The sequence below is a fragment of the Dasypus novemcinctus genome, chromosome 3 (assembly GCF_030445035.2).
Source record: "Dasypus novemcinctus isolate mDasNov1 chromosome 3, mDasNov1.1.hap2, whole genome shotgun sequence".
Taxonomy (NCBI): Eukaryota; Metazoa; Chordata; class Mammalia; order Cingulata; family Dasypodidae; genus Dasypus; species Dasypus novemcinctus.
The window spans coordinates 68,045,897-68,067,808 of NC_080675.1; the positions used below are offsets into that span (position 1 = coordinate 68,045,897).

A 21,912-nucleotide genomic window follows, 5' to 3' on the forward strand; every position below is an offset into this window, starting at 1 on the left:
GTTTGTTTTTTATTTTTTATTTATTTCTCTCCCCCCCTCCCAGTTGTCTGCTCTGTGCCTATTCGCTGTGTGTTCTTCTGTGACCGCTTGTATCCTTATCAGCGGCACTAGGAATCTGTGTTTCTTTTGGTTGCATCATCTTGTTGTGTCAGCTCTCTGTGTGTGCAGTGCCATTCCTGGGCAGGCTGCACTTTCTTTCGCGCTGAGCAGCTCTCCTTATGGGGCACACTACTTGCGCGTGGGGCTCCCCTACGCAGGGGCACCCCTGCGTGGCAGGGCACTCTTTGCATGTATCAGCACTGCGCATGGGCCAGCTCCACACGGGTTAAGGAGGCCCGGGGTTTGAACCGCAGACCTCCCATGTGGTAGGCGGACGCCCTATCCATTGGGCCAAATTCACTTCCCTCTATTCTATTTTAATTCATCTACCTTGGATGAAGCAGCACCCAGTAGTTACTGTCCTTTGAGTGTGGAGAGAAAGTAGAAAACTGATTTCTTTTAGCAAGAAAGCCAATGGGAGGCTAGCCTACAATTCTGGAACACTTCAGGCACCAGGCTGAGCAGGCCTTCCTGGATGTCCACTTGGCATGTCCACATGTCTACAGCAGCTCACTTCCCTGAACCTCTTCTGTCACTGTGGCTGTAGCTACCAAAGAGGCATCATGGAGAGCAAGAAGTTTAGGGAAACTGGAGGCCAGAGACAAGGTGACAGTGAGACGTACGGTATGGCCATTATTGACATTGTTGGCTACTTGCTTTCAGCCATACCAGTTGTTAAGAACATTTTTATTGAGAGATACCCTGCTGGTTTGGGAGCATCATGGAATGATGAGGCTTACTGAAGTGGTCACAAGGATGACTGCCTTACACAATATAGCCAAAGAACTGCTGCCCATTGCCAAGTCTGTGAGGACCAGGTGAACTGTGGAGGTTTGTGTCAGTGCACATATTCATACATACAGGAGAGTATAATAAAATTGCTTTCATTACTTTATAGTCACACCCTATATATAATTACATTAAAATTCACTGACTTCCAGTACCCAATTTTAGAAGGCTCCAGCATTTTTAAAGCATGGCAAGAACTGATGGTCCTTAAGGTAAATTTCAGGATGGGTTAACCCTAACATTACTCACTGCCTGGTACAATCACTGCCTAGTACAAGCACTAAGTTCTATTTAGTCCTGTCTGAGAGGAAAGGACTTCATCCATGAGTACTGTCATTCAATATCTTAACAGGGAACAAAGGATTCCCTTGAAGGTTTTGGTACTCTCTGTTCCCTGGAAGGGTTTCTGCTTGGTAGGGGCAGAGGACAGTGAGTGGTCCAAGGTGGATTAATGGTTTCTACATGAGCCAACAGGAATCCTGCCCAAAAACCAGAAGTTAAGAGCTGCTGTCAGCCACCAGTCTCCATCAAAGCATGGCAGCACAGCCCTGCCCCCTCTTTCCCTTCCTCAATCTAAAGCCCAGCACAGTAAAAGTTCTAATGGAGAGGAAAGAGGGGAGGTTGACATGGTTGAAGGTGAAGCTACTCCCCAAAGGCCTGACAGTATAGTTAGAGTGAGGAATATGATTCCACTTGGGAATTGAATTGGCACTATTTTAAGTAAGAATGGAACATCTTGGGAAAATCTGCAATGCATACTGTGAAACTATAACTCAAGAATATGGAAGCCACACCAAAATGCAGGTGCATTACCCTATTAAAAATCTAGATGGATATTTTGCTTCTCAAGCTCCACTTAAACCTTTTTAAAAACTGTTTAGTATAGTGCACATGTTAAGCAGACTTTAAAGAAGACTACATCTTACATGGGTTAAGCAATCATTTACAACCATCTTCACAGACCATGATTAATGCAGGGGTTTTCTGTGATATCTGAGGTTAAACATAGAACCCAATTGTGTGTTTCACTCAACACATAACCATTCAAACTGCATATATATCTATAGGTTTGTGTAAAAGTCCTGATATACCTATATTGGACCTTTCAGAGAAGGTGCATAGGGCCACTGGCTCAGCCTATATATTCCACCAGGGACAAAAGCAGCAACTTTTCTATTTCAGTAAAATTATGGGCAGAAATTATATGATGTAAAATAGAGACCCTTCCATAAAACCTAAGATTTAGAAGAAGGGAAGACAAAAAAAAAAAAACAAAAAAAACTAATAGTCAAAATAATTCCACATTCGTCTTGAACTCTGTGAAACCACGAGATGAACTGTAGTGCCTAAATACCTATGTACTTGGATCCAGGTTCACCAGGACACTTTAGCAAGCTGGCTCATCATCAACCTCCTGCTGTACTCATACGCCAAAAACAGTGTCCCATTGGCAGAGAATGTGTGAATCATGGTAGGCTTCAGTCCAGAATATAAGGTTGTTATTCTTTCATTTTTCATAACAGCCATGGATAAACCCGAATTCTGGATTTGATAAGACCCACTGGGTATGCAGCCAGCCAGAGGCAAATTCCACCACTTAACATCAAAGGGACAGGCCCTAGTTCATTGATATAAAAAATGATCAGTTCAACATATAGTCACTGAAGAAGAAATAGCCTGGTATTTTTCAAGGCAAAGTCCTGGAGAGTCCATGGTAGAAACCCAAGGGGCATCTTTTCTAAGGATGCTCTGCGCGACAGACCAAACTGTATTATGGCTTTTGTCTCCATTTCATACATGGTCTGTAGGCAGCACTTCAGGAGCTCAGTGGGACAACGCATCAGTTCAGCAAAGGCAGAGGTGAAGGAGCCAGTGGTGGTAGCTCACTCAGCTTTGCCTGCTTGTCTGGTCCAACCACCTTCCTCATGACTTGCTGGCAGAAGTTGTAGCACATGAAGAGGTTGGAGTTCTCAGCAATGTCGGTGATCAGCCCTGGGCTGGTCCCCTTGTAGAAACCCCAGAAGCCCGCCTGGGAGTAGGCCTGAGGCAACAGTCAATAGCCCCCTGTATAGGTCAGGGAACATCTGCATCTTCACTTTCATCGTGTTGAACGACTGCCCATTCAGCACTCATGCTGTGTCCCCTGAGGCCCCCACTGTGAGGCTGAAGGCAACCTGGATAGCAGGATGTGAGTTCTTGTTTGCTCACTAGTCTGTTGGTTTCCTGGGAAGAGAACTCTCTGGAGCTTATGATGGACACCTCACCTCCAACTTGCCAAATGCTGGGTGCCGGCCGCCCACTCTCCTGCCTCCTCTCAGTTCAATATGATATATATATATATATATATATTTTTTTTTTTTAAAGATTTATTTATTTATTTATTTATCCCCCTTCCCCTCCTCCTGCCCTGCTGTTTTTTGTTGTCTGTGTTGTCTTCTCATTTTTTCTCCTCTAGGATTCACTGGGATTCGATCCTGGAGACCTCTTATGGGGAGAGAGGTTCCCTGTCAATTGCACCACCTCAATTCCTGGTTTCTGCTGTTCTTCACCTTGATTTTCCCCTTGTCTCTTCTTTGCTGCATCATCATCTTGCTGCGTGACTCACTTGCACGGGCACTGGTTCACTATGCAGGTACTTGCTCACCACGCGGGCACTGGCTTACCGCGCGGGCATGCTTTCTCTTCTTCTTTTTCACCAGGAGGGCCCAGGGATCAAACACAGCTCCTCCCATATGGTAGGCAGAAGCTCTATCACTTGAGCCGCATCCGTTTCCCTATATTATTAACTAAAGTCCATACTTTCTTTAGATAACATTGTTTTTTACTTAATGTCATTTTTCTGTTCCAAGATCCTATCCAACATACAACATTACATTTAGTCATCATGTTTCCTTCAGGTCCTCTAGATTGTGACTGTTTCTCAGACTTTTGACAGTTTTCAGGAGTACTAGTCAAGTATTTTATAGAATGCCTTTCAATTACAGTTTACCAGATATTTTTCTTATGATTAGACTGGGGTTATCAATTTGGGGGAAGAAGACCACAGAGGTAAAGGACCATTCTCATCATGTCATGTCAAGGGTACATGCAATAAAAAGGATGTATCACTGATGATGTTAACCTTAATCACCCAGCTGAGGTAGTGTTTGTGAGCATTCTCCACTGTAAATTTACTCTTTTTCCCTTTTTTGTACTATACACTTTGGAAGAAAATCATATGTGCAGCATACACTTAAGGAGTATATGTTTATATACGAAACCATGCATATACACACATCTGTCAATATTTTCCTATGTATCCATCTTTGTCTATATTAAGCTAAACACGAGTTCATACTGATGTCTCCAACTTTAATCCAGTACCACACAGATCATTCCTCCCTTCCCTCTTTGCTTGTCCTGTAACCTCCCATTGCAACAGTGAGAAACCTGGCTTTTACCATCTACCATTAAGATGTAAGGGTCTTTATTTGGATAGTCAGGTGTGGCAAGGACAAATGCCACTAGAGATATATGAAAGGGAGGTTTATTAGTATGCATGGATCCTAGAACAGAGAGGGGTAGTATGCCTCACAAGGTCACACAGGAAAACACAGTAAGAGGATAGGTTCAACCAAGCAGGCATAGAACAAAAGGTTAGACATGGGGACTATGCCTTTATAAATATTGTATGAGTGAAGCTGTAGTGGTTGATAAGGCAAGAGTGGGGATTGGGGAGTTTGTATTTGACTTTAACAGGAACAAAAACCTGAGTAGGATGGTATGGTAGCTTGGTGGTGTGTATCCATAAAAATGTGTTCTTCAATTTAATCCATTCCTGTGGGTGTGAACCCATTTTAAGTAGGAACTTTTTTTTTTTTTTTAAAGATTTATTTATTTATTTAATTTCCCCCCCTCCCCTGGTTGTCTGTTCTTGGTGTCTATTTGTTGTGTCTTGTTTCTTTGTCTGCTTTTGTTTCTTTGTCCGCTTCTGTTGTCGTCAGCGGCACAGGAAGTGTGGGCGGCGCCATTCCTGGGCAGGCTGTACTTTCTTTTCACGCTGGGCGGCTTTCCTCACGGGTGCACTCCTTGCGCGTGGGGGCTCCCCCACGCGGGGGACACCCTTGTGTGGCACGGCACTCCTTGCGCGCATCAGCACTGCGCATGGCCAGCTCCACACGGGTCGAGGAGGCCCGGGGTTTGAACCGCGGACCTCCCATATGGTAGACGGACGCCCTAACCACTGGGCCAAAGTCCGTTTCCCTAAGTAGGAACTTTTGATGCCCTTACTTCACTTAAGATGTGTCCCACCTCAATCAGGGTGGGCCTTAATCCTGTTACTGGAGTCCTTTATAAGAGAAATAAATTCAGACACACAGAGAAAAAGCCATCGAAACAAAAAGCTGAAATTCAAAAGAAGCTGGAAGAGAACTGAGAGGCCAGGAGAGTCTGTCATGTGCATTGCCATGTGACAGAGGTACCAAGGACCAAGGATCTCAGGCAATCAGCCCCAGAATGCCTGTCTTTGGGGAGAAAGTATTGCTTTTATGATGCCTAGATGTGGACTTTCTCTTAGCCTCAAAACCATAAGAATGATCATTGTTTATACCAACCCACTGCATGATATTTGCTTGAGCAGCCAAGGAAACTAAAATGTAAGTTTCACTCTTTGTTCTAAGAAGTTCTGTATGTTTTGGTAAGTGCATGTGTCCACCATTATAGTATCATACAGAAAATTTCACCACTGTAAAATATCCTTTGTTCTTCAATTTTTCAGTGACACCCCCCTCCAAACCCTTGGCCATCACAAATCTGTTTACCATCTCTCTAGTTTTGTCTTTTCAGAATATTAAATAAATAGGATCATACAGTGTATAGAATTCTCATGCTGGCTTCTTCCTCTTATCGGTATGCATTTAAGATTCATCCATGTTTTTTTGTGTAGTATCTTGATAATGCACTTCTTATTGCCAAGTAGTATTTCATTGCATGGATAAATCATAATTTATTTATCCACTTATCTATTGAAGAACAAACTTCCAGTTTGGGACAGATATGTATAAAGTTGCTAAAATGTTCCTGTGCAGGGAAGCGGATTTGGCCCAACGGATAGGGCATCCACCTACTATGTGGGAGGTCCATGGTTCAAACCCTGGGCCTCCTTGACCTGTGTGGAGCTGGCCCATGCGCAGTGCTGATGTGCACAAGGAGTGTCCTGCCACCCAGGGGTGTTCCCCACGTAGGGGAGCCCCACGCGCAAGGAGTGCACCCTGTAAGGAGAGCCGCCCAGCATGAAAAAAAGTGCAGCCTGTCCAGGAGTGGCACCGCACTCATGGAGAGCTGACACAGCAAGATGATGCAACAAAAATGAGACACAGATTCCGGGTTCTGCTGACACAAGCGGACACAGAAGAACACACAGCGAATGGACACACAGAGCAGACAACTGGGGGTGGGGGTGGGGCAGGAAGGGGAGAGAAATAAATACAAAATAAATCTTAAAAAAAAAAGGTTCCTGTGCAGATTTTGATGTGAATACACATTTTCAAGTCAATTGGTAAGTACCTAAGAGCACAACCTACATTTTAGAATATTTACACAGTATTAAAATATTGCTCTTAGAATTTTTAAAGGGAGAGCAGTAAAGATAGAATTTTTCTTAATATTGTTATTACCCCTGCTCACATTTGAAAAATTGGATAGTAGTTTAATTTTCTTTCATGTTTCCTGCATATCTGACAACTGCTGACATTTGCCTCGTGGAGAGCTAAAGTGTTTCTTTGCTCATCTCTCATGGCTGCAACATCCAATTCTCACCACCTATCCAGTCTTCAGCTTGTAAAGTTGCTAAGTATGATGGGGTTTTGAGGGAGTCCTAAGACCATTTAGCGTCTCCAAAATTACCATCAGTTTCTTCATCTAGGATATTGGATAGATGCTTACTATCTCATTTCCCTTACCAATGAGCTTCCTGAGAAATAGCTTCATGGTTCAGTTGCCTTTGTCCTAAGATAAATGAACCAACCAGGAAACTGTAAAAGTGTTTGTGATGGTTTGAGGTTTTATGGACCAGAAAAGTATGTTCTTAGAGTTAATCCATTCCTGTGAATGCAGACCTATGGTACGTGGGACCTTTTGGTTAGATTATTTCAGTGAAGACATGATCCAGGGTGGGTCTTAATCCTATTACTGAGGGCCTTTATGAACAGGATGAATATGGAGAGAGAGAATGAGAAAAAAAACTGACACAGAAGTTGACACAGAAAGCCACGGAAGTCAGAAGCTGAAAACAACAAAACCCAGAAGAGAAGGGTGATAACAGCAGATGCTGCCATGTGCCTTGCCATGTAACAGAGGAGTTCAAAATTGCTGGCATCCAATTTTCAGGAAGAAAGTATTTCCTGATGATGCCTTGATTTGGACATTTTATGGCCTCAGAACCGTACACCTGTAAGCTAATAAATCCCCATTGTAAAAGCCAGCCCATTTCTGGGATATTGCATTTTGGCAGCCCAGCAGAATAGAATGGCAGCCACTCGACTTTTTTTTTTAGCAGTTTTATTGAGATATATACACATACTATGCAATATCAATGGCTTTTAGTATAATCACAATTTTGTCTCTTCACCACTACTTCTTTTCTGTTTCCCTGAATCTCTCTCAAATCAATTTAAATGTTATGGTCTGTAGTATACTTGTCAATCCCACTTCAGATATTAATCTATATGGTTATCATAATGAGGTGCTGAAGTTATTTTTTAAGTGCTTACTACAAGTTGGGTGAAGTGAAGTTCAATTTTCCCAGTAGCATCCACCAGCAGGCCAAGCTTCAGCCTTTTTCATAAGCAGTTTCCTCAAAATTTCTACTGTACCCTTAACTATCCATCAGCCTACATAAAAAGCTTCTTGGGATTTTCCTATGATCAGTCAACTCAGAAACAAAATTCATTATCCTAATATGTTAATGGCTCTCATGTTACATAGGCACCAACATAAAGTGGACTGCTGTGGCAATACAGCCTCATTTGGGGATGGGTCTGAAGGAAAGTAGAGATGAGAAATATGCTCAAAGGGAAGAATCTTTGTTTGGAAGGCAAAATATCCCGACTCAAGGATCTCTATCAAATAATGGACTTTTGCAAGATGATCCATCTGAGAAGGAAGAGAGAATTGATGTCAGGGAAGAGTTATTAAGATGTATGTCTCAGAAAATGAGGAAAAGATTTGTGTTTCATATGATTATGAAAAGCCCCCAGTGAGAGAGCTTTTCAATATTAAGGTGGAAAGAGATGATTTGACCTCTGCTAGTGAGTCTTTCTCTAGCCTTCCTTATGATTACACAGTAGAATCTTGAGAAGTAAAATCTTGAGCAAAATGGTCATGGCAAAAGAAAGACTATGCATGGACTCAACAACATGCATTTCCCCCCACCAAGGCTGATCTGGTTACTGCTACTGCTAAGGTTTCAATTAATAGGACCATTGGCTCTGGTGCTCTTGATATATCATTCTCCTGGGTGACCAGTCACCCACTTGGCAGAATATTAATTAGATACATTGTCCCAAGTTGTAGAAATTGCTGCTTCCTGGTGTCTTTTCTCTTCTTCTTCCATAAGAATTGAATTGTCCTTTGGTCATTTGGCAATTTAGAATAAATATCCTGCAATTAGGTGTGCACATGTGACTTAGATTTGGCCAATGGGATGGAAATAACTGTTTCTGGAAGCCTTAAACGTAGCATGTATTCGTCTTTTGTTCTCTTATTTCTTTTGTCCCTTCTTCCATCCTGGTACCTGCAACACATTTTTCACATCTTGGACCATGAGTTGAGGTCATGCTTAATGGACCTGGATCCCTTACATTGTGAGTGTCAAGTCAGATTTGAACTGCTTTTCTTTTGGAAATTCATGCCACTGAGTAAGAGGAAAAGAATGGAGTTTTGGTGTTGGTTAGGATAACTAATACTAACAACCACAAGTAAATACTACTGTGTTTCAGCTTGCTACACTGCCCAAAGCAGATAGTATGAAATGCATTGGCATTAATAATGGGAATTTATTAGCTTACAAGCTTAAAGTTTTGAGACAGAGAAAAATGTCCAAATCAAGGCATCATCAGGCAATCCTTTCTTCCTGAAAACTGGCCTCAGGAGATCTTGGAGTCCTTTGGAATATAACAAAGCACATGGAGGCCTCTGCTGGTCTCTCCGTTCTCTTCTGGGTTTCCTTGCTTTCAGCTTATTGCTTCTGTGGCTTTTCTCGCTCTTTGTCTGAATTACATTCTCTTATAAAGGAATCCAGTAAGAGAATTAAGACCCTATTCAAAAGATCCTACTTACTATACAGGTTTATACCCACAGGAATAGATTAGCTTTAAGAACATGATTTTGGGGGGTACATACAGTTCCAAGCCACCACATGCTGCTATATTATAGAAACAGGGAGGAGCACAGATGGAACTCAGGGGATTCCTAGAAAAGCTATATATAGTGTTAAGAAAAACCATGCAGGCAAAACTGACAAGAAATTTTGTTCCTCAGAAATAAAATTCTGGATCACAGTCATTGACAAAGAAACTTGAGGTTCTTAGGCAAAGGGAATTTGGAATGTATGGTAGAAAAGAAGGTAAATATTATGACTTCATGACTGATTTCAAAAATGCCAACTGTAGGGAAACGGACTTTGGCCCAGTGGTTAGGGCATCTGTCTACCACATGGGAGATCCGCGGTTCAAGCCCTGGGCCTCCTTGACCCATGTGGAGCTGGCCCAAGCGCAGTGCTGATGCGCGCAAGGAGTGCCATGCTACACAGGGGTGTCCCCCACATAGGGGAGCCCCACGCGCAAGGAGTGCACCCATAAGGAGAGCCGCCCAGCGCGAAGGAGGGAGCAGCCTGCCGAGGAATGGCGCGGCCCACACTTCCCATGCCGCTGACAACAGAAGCGGACAAAGAAACAAGACGCAGCAAAAAGACACAGAAAACAGACAACCGGGGGAGGGGAAGGGAATTAAATAAATAAAAATAAATCTTTAAAAAAAAAAATGCCAACTGTAGTATCACCCTTCATTTTCTTTCTTGTGGTGTTAAATGCATATATATTTTTTATGTTAACCTTGCACCACTGTTTTATTAAGGATGTATTGATGGTGATGAACTCTACAGTTTAGATAAAAATGAAATTCCAAGGGAGATCTTGACAGCATTAGAGGGAGAATGGGTATCATCCAGAGACCTGTGTTTAGTGCTTGATGCATTAACTTGAAACTTTTTGTTGACTTGTTTTAGAAAGGGACTTACTACATTTTCAGTTGTAGGAGAAATAGTTCTATTACCTTAGGTGAGAGAAACTCTTTTGAGAAGCATAAGCTTGAAATGTTGAGGAGTCCAAGAGGTGGACTACAGAAAATATTTGTCACGCTCTTAAAACACAACACAGCACAACCCCTTCTTATGTTGGAGAACCACTTCTCACTACAGATACTGAAAAAGACTGACAGTCAGGGCATGGGCAAATGACCTAAATTCTGCCAACCAGATTGCACCAATTCCAAGCTCAGTATTGGAAACTAGTGACAAAAAGCCAGGAACCATATGGACTCCATTCTTGTGAAAGTGGAGGCAGCTACATCCAGTTTCCAGATATAGCTGTGTTTTACTAATTGTAGGCCACGAAAATTAAATTAAATTAAATTTAGGTAGTAGCCTAGTGTCCTAGGTTGTTTGCCTTGACAGCCCAAGTTGTAGTGTCTATGTTTAATGGTAGTATTAGTGGTGTCTTCATTGGACCAGCTCTACAGAGAGATTTTAGGAATTGTCCTTGGCTTCATAGTCTCAGCTTGATTCTCTAGTTCTTTAGGAAATTGTATGAGCTACCAAATTAACAGGCCTCTTTTTATGCTTAAATCAGCCAAAGTCATCTCTCTCTCAAGTTCAGGACACATCTTTCCATCTATCTATGGCACATTTCTACTTGAATCTTCACACTTCCACCTCTGCCAGGGATTCTTTTCTCAGTTAATGGTATTGCCATCCACTTTGATGATCAAATCAGAAAAACTTGGAGTCATTCTAGTCTTCAAATGTCCAATAACTTACCAACTCTATCAATTATAACTCATAAGTATTTCTTGAACCTGTCAACCTTTTTGTATCTCTACAGTCACCATCTGCATTAATCAGCCAAAGGTGTGCTGATGCAAAGTATGAGAAATCTATTGGCTTTTATAAAGGGTATTTATTTGGGGTAGAAGTTTACAGTTACAAGGCCCTAAAGAGTCCCACTCAAGTTACCATACGAGGTACTTTCTCACCAAATATCTGTTGCCCCATGTTGAAGCAAGATGGTTGCCAATATCCACAAGGGTTCAGCCTTCCTCTTTCATCTTAAAGCTCCATGGACCCAGCTTCTTCTGATTTCATCTGTAGTCTGGAGGGCTTATTTCTTCCTGGGCACAGCTGTTCTGTTCTCTTCACAAGGTCAGTTGTAAACTATCAGGCTAATGGATCATCTCTCTTCCTGGGGCCACAGGATCAAAGTAGACAATTTCTCTCCTCTTTCGTGTCTATAGAGCTTTCTCTAGTTCTCTGTGTATCTTCTTCTTTTTTTTTTAATTAATTAATTTATTTCTCTCCCCTTCCCCACCCTTCCCAGTTGTCTGCTGTGTCCATTCACTGTGTGTTCTTCTGTGACCGCTTCTATCCTTATCAGTGGCACCAGGAATCTGTGTTTCTTTTTGTTTCATCATCTTGTTGTGTCAGCTCTCTGTGTGTGCAGTGACATTCTTGGGCAGGCTGCACTTTCTTTTGTGCTGGGCAGCTCTCCTTATGGGGCGCACTCCTTGTGTGTGGGGCTCCCCTATGCAGGGGACACCCCTGCATGGCATGGCACTCCTTGCGTGCATCAGCAATGCACATGGGCCAGCTCCACACGGGTCAAGAAGGCCTGGGGTTTGAACCACAGACCTCCTATGTGGTAGGGAGATGCCCTACCCATTGGGCCAAGTCTGCTTCCCTATCTTCTTGATTGAGTGTCCAATTATATAGCCCATCAAGGGGTCAGGGACTCAAACCTGCATGCCCTAATGACCCTAGCGACATGGTTGAATCAAAGCCCTAACCTTGATTTAATCAAGTAAATGTAAAACCTTTTGAATTTAAATCAATCAAAGGGTATCATGACCAGAGGAATAGACCAGTTTACAATCATAATCAATATCCCTTTTTTTTAGAATTCATAAATAATATCAAACTGCCGCATCATCTTAGGTTAGGCTACAGACGTTTTTCTATTGGATTACTAAAACAGCCTCAAGTAATTTCTCTATATTGAGTATTGCACCTTTCCATTCCATTCTCCTGGGTGCCCCCAGACTGATCTGCTTAAAATCGGCCATGATTTCCTGTAGAAAGTTTTAGGGGTAAACATCCAAATTTTTCGGTCCTCCATTTTGCTTTGCTTGTATCTCATTTCATCTTGAACAACTCTACCATTGCTTACTATGATGCAAGCATCTTTGCAGTGTTTCGTTTAGATAAAATTTGTCCGTTTCATCTAAGTTTTCCATCTTGTTGGCATATACTTTTCAACGTATCCTCTTACAATACTATTTCTGTGGTATTGGTGATAGCCCTCTCTCATTTATTATTTTATTTGCATCTTCTCTCTTTTTTCTTTACTAGTCTAGCTAAGGCTTTATTTTATTCATCTCAAAGAAGCAGCTTTTGGTTTTGTTAATTTTTTCTAGTGTTTTTTCATTCTCAATTTCATTTAATTTGACTCTAATCTTTGTTATTACCTTCTTTCTGCTTGCTTTGGGATTAGTTTATTGTTCTTTTTCTAGTTCCTCCATGTGTGCAGGTAGGTCTTTGATTTTACTTTTCTTCTTTTTTAAATATAGGCATTTGTGGTTATAAATTTCCCTCTTAGGACTGCTTTAGCTGCATCCCATAAGGTTTTTTTCCCAGTAAACAGCATTTTATTTTATGACATTGTGTTGAAAATATTTATACAAAACTCCCAAACCACTGAAAACATGCCACACAGAGGTAGAGATAGATGGTATTTATATAGAACCATCTATATAAATATATAGATGACAGTCACTATGATGGCAGCACAATATTATTCTTATAAAATATACAAACATCCCTAGATAAATAATCCAAGCCCCAAATTACAAATCACTGAGCAATGTTTTTCTAGTGTTCAAACTCGACTTTGAAATAAAATAGCCACAACTTAATATTTCAAGTTGAAAAATGACATGGATGCCTATTATATGAAGTCCATTTCATGGTCTGGGATACCAGCTGATTTTAGTAGCAAGTAGAAAAATCCTAACAAATGCTAATCTTTTGCTGACTGAAAATGTGGCTATTTACTGATTAATGTTCAGGGAATAGTGAGGAATAACAATTTAAAGCCCCTTTCATACTTGTCAAACTGTAGATATGGCTTTTTTTTTTTTTAGGGAGATACCAGGGAATGCACCGAAGACTTCATATGTGGGAAACAGGCACTCAATCACTGAGCTATACCTACTCTCCAACGAGAGTTAGTTTTTTCATTTGTTTTATTTTGTTTTTAGGAAGTACTGGGAATTGAAACTGGGACCTTGTACATGGGAAGCAGGCATTCAACTACTTGAGCTACACTTGCTCCACTTGCCATCGTTTTAATACATATCTGTGTTTTCAAAAAAATTATTTTCTCCCACAAACTTGGACTGAATTAACCCAACGAACTGAATTTTAAAACACCATTTTCCCTTATTTACATAAAAATGATACTTGTTGGATTTTCTATTCTTTGTATCTAACAATGCTACCTTTGGTAAATTCTGCACGAGAGAGTAACGTTTCTATTTTGAAGGAAGTACTCAGTGCAGCTCAGTGTTGTTTTTATTCCAAAAGCCCCTATGCTATATCTTTTATTTGTAGTTTAAAGAAAAACAGAAATGGACTTGGTAGATACATTAATGGTGGATATATGTGCTCTTGGGATTTTGTAGTTAATGTTTAGATTTTTGGTAAAATACATACACTAAACCATACTAATTAAACATTTTCTCAATAGTAAAAGTATATACTCTGAAAAACTTGGAATTCACTTATATTGTTGAAAATTTGGGTAGAAACTATCACTGATCAGAAGTATTCATTAGGCAGCGGACTTGGCCCAGTGGTTAGGGCGTCCGTCTACCACATGGGAGGTCCGTGGTTCAAACCCTGGGCCTCCTTGACCCATGTGGAGCTGGCCCATGTGCAGTGCTGATGCGTGCAAGGAGTGCCCTGCCACGCAGGGGTGTCCCCCGCATAGGGGAGCTCCACGAGCAAGGAGTGCACCCGTTAAGGAGAGCCGCCCAGTGGAAAAGAAAGTACAGTCTGCCCAGGAATGGTGCCGCACACACAGAGAGCTGACACAATAAGATGACGCAACAAAAAGAAACACAGATTCCCATGCCACTGACAACAACAGAAGCAGACAAAGAAGCAGCAGCAAATAGACACAGAGAACAGACAAGGGGGGGGGAAGGGGGCGAAGGGGAGGAAGGGGGCGGAAGGGGGGGAAGGGGGAGGAAGGGGGGGAAGGGGGGGAAGGGGAGAGAAGTAAATAAATAAATAAATCTTTAAAAAAAAGTATTCATGAAAACAGCTTTAAATTCATACTCTGAATTCTGTTTTCTCCAGAATAAAAGAAATATCTCCCAAGTATATTACTTCCATAAAGATCCAAATTTTTGACGTCTCCGCCCCCGCCCGGCGGAGTTGGCCGCCCGGCGGCGGGGGCCAGGGTGTGGCCGGCGGGTCTCGGCTGCGCTGCCGGCCACGGTGCGCTGCATTCTGCACGCTGCCTTGGCTCGCGAGGGCCGGTGAGCGCCGAGCGGACACCGCAGCGCCAGGTCGACGCGGGTTGGAGCTCCCTCCTGTTTTCGATTGTTAGTTCCTGAAGTAAACAAATTGAAAAATGAGTGAACTGGAACAGTTGAGGCAGGAGGCAGAACAACTGCGAAATCAGATCCAGGATGCTGGGAAAGCATGTAATGATGCAACACTTGTTCAGATCACATCAAATATGGACTCTGTGGGTCGAATACAAATGCGAACGAGACGTACACTGAGGGGTCACCTAGCTAAAATTTATGCTATGCATTGGGGATATGATTCAAGGCTACTAGTCAGTGCCTCTCAAGATGGAAAATTAATTATTTGGGATAGCTATACAACAAATAAGATGCATGCTATTCCTTTGAGGTCCTCCTGGGTGATGACCTGTGCTTATGCTCCTTCTGGTAATTATGTTGCTTGTGGAGGACTGGACAATATCTGCTCTATATACAATTTAAAAACTCGAGAGGGAAATGTGAGAGTGAGCCGAGAATTACCAGGTCACACAGGCTACTTGTCCTGCTGTCGTTTTTTAGATGACAGCCAAATTGTTACAAGTTCAGGAGATACAACTTGTGCTTTATGGGACATCGAAACTGCCCAGCAGACAACCACATTCACTGGGCATTCTGGAGATGTGATGAGTCTTTCTCTCAGTCCTGACATGAGGACTTTCATTTCTGGTGCTTGCGATGCCTCTTCCAAACTATGGGATATTCGAGATGGAATGTGTAAACAGTCTTTCACTGGACATGTGTCAGATATTAATGCTGTCAGCGTAAGTGAATAGCATTTCTAAGAAAAAGTTATTGTCCATTTAAACTGCTGAACTCTACAGCATGATTTTAAAAACAACTTGCCCTCAAGGATTCTTGTAAATGATATGCTCTCACAACATTAAATCCCTAAATAATATGAGTTTGATTCAAAAAAAAAAAAAAAAAGATCCAAATTTTTATTGGTGTCAAATGTAAACACCATCTGGGTGGGTTCATGTTATGTACTATCATGCAGAACTTCTTTATAAATAGTAAGAAAGACTTCTTACCATCACACCCTCAATAAGAAACTCATTTTAACTCTATATTTGGGGAAGAAAATTAAAATTACTTAACCATTTATGCACATCTGTTTTTTAAAAAAGATTTATAGTTTCAAATAATATAATCCAATAGACTACCCTCATTTAAAATCAAATTGAATAAACCACCACCTATCATTTTGCAATCTTAAAGTAGTTAAAGACTTCCAAAACACAGTGGCATGGCTTTACAAATGTCTTTGAGTCATTTATCAGTCAAATGCTTCGGGGGGTGGGGTGGGGAGTGGACTTGGCCCAATGGATAGGGCGTCTGCCTACCACATGGGAGGTCTGCAGTTCAAACCCTGGGCTTCCTTGACTGGTGTGGAGCTGGCCCATGCGCAGTGCTGATGTGCACAAGGAGTGCCCTGCTACACAGGGGTGTCCCACACGTAGGGGAGCCCCACATGCAAGAAGTGCACCCCATATGGAGAGCTGCCCAGCGTGAAAGAAAGTGCAGCCTGCCCAAGAATGGCGCCACACACACGGAGAGCTGACACAACAAGATGACGCAACAAAAAGAAACACAGATTCCTGATGCCACTGATAAGGATAGAAGCAGTTACAGAAGAACACACAGCGAAAGGACACAGAGAGCAGGCAACCGGGGACGGGACAGGGAGGGAAATAAATTTAAAAAAATAAATCTTAAAAAAAAAAAGATTCAGGGGGGAGGGTATAGCTCAGTGGTTGAGTGCCTGCTTCCCATGTGTATTAGTCAGCCAAACGGGTGCTGATGCAAAATATCAGAAATTGGTTGATTTTTATAAAGACTATTTATTCGGGGTAGGAGCTTACAGATACCAGGCCATAAGCATAAGTTACTCCCCTCACCAAAGTCTATTTTCATGTGTTGGAGCCAGATGGCTGCCCATATCTGCAAGGGTTCAGGCTTCTTGGGTTCCTCCCTTCCAGGGTCTTGCTTCTCTCTGGGTTCAGGTTTCCTCTCTTCCCAGGGCTTGTTTCTTCCTGGGCTCAGTGTTCCTCTCTTTCAGGGGCTTGCATCTGTTTCCCCTGTGAGCTTACTTCCAGGAACTCCAGCTTAAAGCTTCAGCATCAAACTCCAACATCAAAACTCCAACATTAAAACCCTCAACTCTGTCCTTTGCCATGCCTTTTATCTGTGAGTTCCCATCCACCAAGGGTTGGGGTGGGGACTCAATGTCCTAATGACATGGCCCAATCAAAGCCTAAACATAACTATTTTTTTAAAGATTTATTTTTTATTATTTCTCTCCCCTTCTCCCCTTCTCCCCCGCCCCGCCCCCCCCGTTGTCTGCTCTCTGTGTCCATTTGCTGTGTGTTCTTCTGTGACCGCTTCTATCCTTATCAGTGACACCAGGAATCTGTGTTTCTTTTTGCTGCGTCATCTTGTTGTGTCAGCTCTCTGTGTGTGCGGCACCATTCCTGGGCAGGCTGCACTTTCTTTTGCGCTGGGCGGCTCTCCTTATGGGGCACACTCCTTGCATGTGGGACTCCCCTACGTGTGGGACACCCCTGCATGGCAGGGCACTAGTTGCACGCATCAGCACTATGCATGGGCCAGCTCCACATGGGTTGAGGAAGCCCGGGGTTTGAACCGTGGACCTCCCATGTGGTAAGCAGATGCCCTATCCATTGGACCAAGTCTGCTTCCCCCCTAATCATAACTTAATCACACCCAGGTAGAGACCAGATTACAAATATAATCCAATATCTATTTTTGGAATTCATAACCATATCAAACTGCTACACCATTTATGAGGTCCCAGGTTCAATCCCCAGTACCTCCCTAAAGAAAAAAAGACTCAGTGTTTGAACCCAAGTTTACTATAAGAATAACTTCTGTGCTACATCGTAACAATATTAATGTTACTATCTTCATAATTAATGCATTCAACTGTTATTTATATTTTCTTGCTTGGTGCAAGCTAAATGTTTTATTCATTTATTGCTGAAAAATTTTAATGTATTTAGTCTGTCTCAAAAACAAAGAGATTGATATGCATTAGGAATTCAAGTATATTTGAAATGCCAGTTGTTTTGTTTTGTTTTTAGTGTCAGTAGACATGAGAGGCTAAAAGAAAAATCCCTTAAATAGTGTAATATGCTCTTTTTGAACAAGAAGTTAGGATAGAATAATACTTCTGTTAAAAATTACCCAGAAAAGAAAGAGCTACCAAACACAATCTTGGTTCAATTTCAAAGATAAGCCACAAGAAATAGCAAAGTTTCCATATAGTAATATCCTTCTATGCTATGCAAACTGAAAATTAAAAAATTAAAAAAAGGAATCATCACTAAATTCTACCACTCCATCAGTTACCTTTGATTTTGGATAATGCACTGTGTATTGTATTAAATTCTCATATTATACCAAAGTAAATTTTTATTTAAAAGAAACTACAGAAAATTTTTCTGTGATTCCAGGTTCTGAGGGAAGGGAGAGGGAAAAATAGGTGTAATATGGGAGCATTTTTGGAACACTGGAATTGTCCTGAATGATGTTGCAATGACAGACACAGGCCATAATGTATCTTGTCATACTTACAAAATTGCGCAGGAGAGAGTTTAAACTAAAATGTAAAAGATAATTCACACCTAGTGGCAATGCTCAAATATCTCTTCATCATTTGTAACAAATGTACCATACTAATGAAGGATGTTGTTAATGTGGGAAAGTAGGGGAGGGCTAGGGAGTGGAGCATATGGGAATCTCATACATTTTTATATAACATTTATGCAATCTAAGTATCCTTAAAAAATTTTTTTAAGTATTAAAATAGTGTGTTTAACTTCCATATATTTGCGCCTATTCTAGTTCCCTGCTGCTTATTAATTTCCAACTTCATTCCATTGTAGTCAGAGAACTTACGTTGTATACTTTCAGTCTTTCTAAATTCTTTGAGACTTCTTTGACCTAGTATTTGGTCTACCTAAAGAATGATCCATGTGCACTTGAGAAGAATGTATATCCTGCTGTATTTGGGTGTAATGTTCTGTATATGTCTATTAGGTCTAGTTTCTCCAACATATTATTCAAGGTGTCTGTTTCTTTATTAATCCTCTCTAACGGTGATAATAGTGTAATTAAGTTCCCCACTATGACTGTAAAGGCATCTATGTCTCCTGTTAGTTGCACCATTGTTTCATGTACTTGGGACACCCTGGTTAGGTGCAGAAATATTTATGATTTTTTTTTTTGAGGTTCTGGAACTGGGGATTGAATTTAGGACCACATATGTGGGAGGCTGGTGCTCAACCACCAAGGCATGTTGGCTCCCTTGTTTGTTTGCTCATTGTTTGGTCATTGTTTTGCTCATTTGTTTTCTTTAGGAGGCACTGGGAACTGAACCCAGGACCTCCCATGAAGGATGTGGGTGCTCATATGGTTAAGTCACATCTGCTCCTGTTCTTCCTTTTTGATAGATTACCCCTTTTATTAATATATAGTGTATTTCTTTGTCTCTTACAAGTTTTACATTTAAAGCCTATTTAGGGGAAGCAAATTTGGCTCAACTGATAGAGCGTCTGCCTACCATATGGGAGGACCAGGGTTCAAACTCAGGGCCTCCTGACCCATGTGGTGAGATGGCCCATGCATAGTGCTGATGTGCGCAAGGAGTGCCGTGCCATGCAGGGGTGTCCCCGCATAGGAGTGCGCAAGGAGTGTGCACCGCAAGGAGAGCTGCTCTGTGCGAAAAAAGCGCAGACTGTCCAGGAGTGGCGCTGCATGCACAGAGAGCTGACACAGCAAGATGATGCAACAAAAAGAGAGATTCCTGGTGCTGCTGACAAGAATGCAAGTGGACACAGAAGAACACACAGCGAATGGACACAGAGAGCAGACAATGGGGGAGGGGGGAAGGGGAGAAAAATAAATAAAAAATAAATATTAAACAAAAAAGTATATTTAGTATAGTTACTCCTGCCCTTTTTTGGTTGTTGTTTGCATGTAAAGTAGTTTTCCAACGTGTCACTTGCAACCCTGGGTCTAGGGTGAGTTTCTTGTAGACAGTGTATAGATGGATTCTATTTCCGTATCTATTCTGACAATGTGTCTTTTGACTGGAGAGTTTAAACCATTAACATTCAATGTTATTACTGTCAAGGCATTACATACATTAGCCATTTTTCTTTAGGTTTATATATGTCGTTTTTTTCCTCTTTTCATTCTTTTAATTATTCTTACTAATCGTCCTTCTACACTCTCTTGCAATCCTGTCTCCTGTTTTTTACCTTTAAGCCTGCAGAACTCTCTTTAGTATTTCTTGAAGGGCAGGACTCTTCTCTCAATTTCCCTTTATCTGTGAATATTTTGAACTCTTCTTCATTTTTTTTTTAAAGATTTATTTTTTATTTATTTCTCTCCCTCTCCCCCCATTGTCTGCTCTCTGTGGCCATTTGCTGTGTATTCTTCTGTGTCCACTTGCTTTCTTGTCAGTGGCACTGGGAATGTATGTCTCTTTCTATAGCTTCATCTTGCTGTGTCAGTGCCACACTGGGCAGGCTGTGCTTTATCTATTGGGCAACTCTCCTTGTAGGGTGCACTCCTTGCATGTGGGGCTCCCCTACACAGGGGACACTGCTGCTCAGCACAGCACTTCTTGTGCGCATCAGCACTGCGCGTGGGCCACCTCACCACACAGGTCAGGAGGCCCTGGGTTTGAACTCTGGATCTCCCATGTGGTAGGCGGACGCTCTATCAATTGAACCAAATCCACTTCCCTCTTCTTCATTTTTGAATATCAGCTTTGCTGGATATAGAATTCTTGGCCAGAAGTTTTTTTCTTTTATTACCTTAATTATGCCATTCCACTGCCATTTCACCCCCATTGTTTTAGATGAGAAGTTAGCACGTGATCTTACTGAGCTTCCCTGGTATGTGATGGATCTCTTTTCCCTTACTGCTTTCAGAATTCTCTCTCTTTTGACAATCTGATAAGTATGTGTCTTGGGGTAAGCCTGGTAGGATTTATACTGTTTGGAGTGTGTTGCACTTCCTGGACATGTACAGACATGTCCTTCATAAGAGGTGGGAAATTTTTGGCCATTATTTCATCCAGCACTCATTTTTTTTTTTTAAGATTTATTTATTTCTCTCCCCTTCCCCCCCCATCCCGGTTGTCTGTTCTCTGTGTCTATTTGCTGCGTCTTCTTTGTCCACTTCTGTTGTCAGCGGCACGGAAATCTGTGTTTCTTTTTGTTGCGTCATCTTGTTGTGTCAGCTCTCCATGTGTGCGGCACCATTCCTGGGCAGGCTGCACTTTCTTTTGCTCTGGGCGGCTCTCCATATGGGTGCACTCCTTGCATGAGGGGCTCCCCTACGCGGGGACACCCGTGTGGCAGGGCACTCCTTGCGCGCATCACCACTGTGCATGGGCCAGCTCCACATGGGTCAAGGAGGCCCAGGGTTTGAACTGCGGCCCTCCCAAGTGGTAGACAGATGCCCTAACCACTGGGCCAAGTCTGCCGCCCATCATCCAGCACTCATTTTGCCCCCTCTCCCTTCTCTTCTCCTTCTGGGATGCCTATAATGCATATGTTTGTGTGTTTCATATTGTCATTCAATGCCCTGGGTCCCTACTAAATTTTTCTATATTTTTTTATCTATCTTATTGTACTATCTGTGAGAGTTCAGATTTCTACCTTCAACATCACAAGTTCTTTCCTCTGTTTGTTCAAATCTGCTCTTATGTGCTTCCAATATATTTTCATTTTCTTGCATTGTGCCTTTCATCACCATCAGATGTTATCTTTTTATGTATTTTTATGATTTCTTTTGTATGTTCTCCCATGTCATTTTTTTAAAGATTTTCTATTTTTTATTTATTTCTCTCCCCTTCCTCCCCATTGTTTGCTCTCTCTATCCATTCACTGTGTGTTCTTCTGCATCTACATTATCTAGTGGCACCGGGAAACTGCATCTTTTTTTTGTTGCATCATCTTGCTGCATCAGCTCTGTGTGTGTGTGGTACCACTCCTGGGTGCCAATCCTAGGTGGCTGTCCTTGTGGGGCACACTCCTTGAGCATGGGGCACTCCTACGCGGGGTGCCCCTATGTGGCTTGGCACTCCTTTCGCGCAGCAGCACTGTGTGT

The 21,912-nt window shown here is 42.0% G+C and overlaps 2 pseudogenes; one reads left to right on the top strand and one right to left on the bottom strand.

The window, feature by feature from the left end:
• Positions 1–2,262: 2,262 nt before the first annotated feature.
• On the bottom strand, positions 2,263–14,706 carry LOC101445778 (mitochondrial ornithine transporter 1 pseudogene; annotated as a pseudogene).
• A 96-nt stretch (positions 14,707–14,802) lies between these two features.
• Positions 14,803–15,542, top strand: LOC101445329 (guanine nucleotide-binding protein subunit beta-4 pseudogene; annotated as a pseudogene).
• Positions 15,543–21,912: the final 6,370 nt, after the last annotated feature.